Source organism: Adelges cooleyi, unplaced genomic scaffold (assembly GCF_023614345.1).
Source record: "Adelges cooleyi isolate 19-005CV unplaced genomic scaffold, UGA_ACOO_1.1 ACOO_flye_CR_arks_rails_tigmint_CR_PRNA_23, whole genome shotgun sequence".
NCBI classification, from domain to species: domain Eukaryota; kingdom Metazoa; phylum Arthropoda; class Insecta; order Hemiptera; family Adelgidae; genus Adelges; species Adelges cooleyi.
In genome coordinates, this window is record NW_026095893.1 from 37,403 (window position 1) to 40,745 (window position 3,343).

At 22.8% G+C, this 3,343-nt stretch overlaps 1 long non-coding RNA gene across 1 annotated transcript; it reads left to right on the top strand.

Annotated features, from left to right (window-relative positions):
- Positions 1-271: 271 nt before the first annotated feature.
- On the top strand, positions 272-1,322 carry LOC126835482 (uncharacterized). The gene is made up of 3 exons (XR_007685214.1): positions 272-385; positions 701-891; positions 984-1,322. It is a non-coding gene; the product is annotated as an uncharacterized LOC126835482 (long non-coding RNA).
- Positions 1,323-3,343: the final 2,021 nt, after the last annotated feature.

The window sequence follows — 3,343 nt, forward strand, 5'->3', positions numbered from 1 at the left end:
ACATTTATTGTGTTTTAAATAATAACATTGATATTAAATATCCATAATCAATGTGAATACCAAGATGGAGTTTTGCTCAAGTGACAAGTCTATAAAACCTATAACCTTATTTATAAAATGTATGCACATCAAATATCAAAATTAAAGGTACTTATAATAATAATATGTTATTTAAAATAAATAGAGTAATTTGAATTATGCTTGATGATATTTTAATTAAAACTTTTATTTTTATCTTTTAACTTTTATTATGTCTTTGTTCTGAGAAACTTATAAATGTGTAGTTTTGTGTTTTAACATATTGGTATCTGAATTCAAAGAAAAAATATAAAATTTTTTATGAAAAAATTGAATCTTCAATCATCATTTACTGAATCAATAATAGGTAAGATAATGTATTTATTAATATAGGTGTATTGTATAAGTACATTTTTTTATTAGAAAAATATAATTAATCGTTTTTTATTATTCATGAACATATAAAATGTTTTTACATAATAAGTTTTTTTGGATTACTTATGTTTATCATACTTAATATGTTTAATTAAAATGCGTTACTTAAAAATTAACGTTTAACTTAAAAATTATCATACTTGTATAATTATAAAAAATATATGTGTATACTGATATTTGTTGCTTAACCATATAATTATTTAAGTATCTAAGGAACTTATTTAATTTTTTTAATTATATGTTTCAGTATGTTCAATATTAATATGGACTATCTCAACTTAAATTGATATTTGTTATTGTCTACAACTACACTACTACCAACGTCAAATTTGGTGTATTATATTATTGTAGTCAATCAGTCTAATCTAATTCTATCAATACATTGTCGAATGTTGTGGTATTCAATTTTCAGTAAATTTATAGGTGTTTTATTTTAAGGTAAAATATATAAGATCATCAGTTTGCAATAATTTAGTTAATTTCTATGAATTCATCTCTAACAATTTATTTTTATTATTATTATTTTTTAGTTACTGTGGCACACTATTGCAGATAACGGTTTTCCATTAAGTCAGTAAGAAGAATAAGATGGATTCACAAGTTCAAATCAAATATTAGACAACTATATATATTTAGTTATTCAGCTAAAAATGTAATTCAATAAAATAATTTAAAAGTACTTTATCATTTTAAAAGTGACATAAAGTTTTTAAACACACATATACTTAACATATCTATAATTATTATACATTATTTATTAATTATTAATGATGAATTCTTTATTTAATATTAATTTAATCTAAAATGCTGCTGAGAATGTTAATATTTCTAAAATATGTTATTGTCTTAATCCAAATCTTGAAATTATTTTCATGATGGCATAGTTTTGGCATTAGCTATTACAGAATTTATTGACAACTTTCTAGTGGTTTACGATTAAGTTTTTATAAGTAATAAAGTAAATAAAATTATAAAACACAAAAAAGAAAAAAAAAAAATGTTAACTGTTGGATTAAGTGTAAAAAAGTAAATTGAATGAATATACTTATAAATATTTTTTAACTTAAATATGTAAATGGAGATGGATTTCTTCTAGTGGGAAATTATCAAACAAACCTTACCGTCCAAGGTAACTTCCTATAAATACATCACTATATACAGCAATATGTTGTACCTCTATTATTTACAAGTTAATTATAGATATGTTAATTTTATTTAGTCTTAGTTTTCCAATATGATTTAGCAAATAAAAATGTTTATTCGTATCTTATAAGCGTATTATTTATCTTGTTACTTGTTTTTTTATTTTACTATTATCATAATAAACATAGCATAATATAGTATTTAAATGTTTGTTTGTAATATTATTATTGAATTTTAAGCTTATGACTGTTAAAAAAGCCATACAAAAACAAAAAAAATTGTACTTTTTCATTGTCACTCTAAATTTTTGTTTATACCTCGTACAACGAAAAAAACAATCATTTATTAAATAAAAAACATACTTTTACTGTTCATATTATGAACACATTAAAATAAGTAAGAATAGTCAATACTATGAAATATATACAGTATAATATACTAGTATAGTACAGTAGTGTAATATAATAAAGAGTTAATAAATAAATACAGCTTTTAATAATTAAAAATACTGAACTAGAAATAGTTAAAATTGACGCGTTACAACTTTAAATTATAAAAATGAAAATTTATTTTAGTGCACAAGTATTGGATGAACGTATTTCTTATGGAATCCTTTGTTATCTAAACATTTTAAGAAACACACTAGATGCCTTATAAAGATGTTGTTTGACATCTTAAGTACCTATCATAACCAGTTCAGACAAATGCTAAAATAGTTTTTGTACATATTAAGTTTAGTTTTTGTTTATTTCTGAATATATTCTGTACATATTATCTATTAACTGTATGTAATACAACATTATACTAAAAAAACAAAAAATTGAATGTTATTTATTAAAGTTTTTTTAAAAATATTTTCACTAACAGAATTAATAATTTGACTAGTTAAGACACCAGTACAAGTAACACTTATTAAGACCAAGACGCTAAATATTTAAAGTAAAAACCAAGACGCTAAATAACCATAATAATTGAAAAATTAGAATAATGAACTTTTTTATTAGTTTTCAAGTAGTCGTATTTTTATAATAATTTGTTCTGTGTTGATATTAATCTACACTAGTAACGAATCGTTTTGGTAGAACCACGGTATATACTCTATATAAGACCGTGATTAGACCACGGTAACCTATGGTTGAAATTGAAAAAAAAACTATTTACTAGGGCTCATAATATTGTTTGTTAACAGCAGCTAATGCCTAATATTCAATACGTACAGGTACACCGCACCGCTAGGAACACTACAGAAAAAACAGATAAGAAGACATTACCCATATAATATTGTTATAGATTTATTATTAGTTCGTTTTCATTGTGACCGACGACCGTCAACTATTAACTTTAATCTACAACCGTATCGTTAATCAATCTTATTTTGTGAAACGTGAGATCCGGCGATAAACGATTTTTTTCTTTAGCTGTAAAACTTATAAAAGCATCTCATATAAGCTAATATTATAATATTGTAGTACTAAGCTATAACTTTAAAAGTACTTGTCTGATTTAGCTAGTTTTTACGCCTAAAATTAAATTTAAAAAAAATAAACACGATCATCAAAAAAAATTGGGGTTACCATTTAAAAATCTAAAGTTGATATGGTTTTAACGCATAAGGGATGGTGTTAAAATTTTGAAAAATACATTAAATTTGTCCCACCTAATAACTATAATAGTACAAAAAAAAAATAATTAAAAAAGTCTAATATCTTCTAAGATATTGAGTGGTCCATAGTTAACCAATCACCCG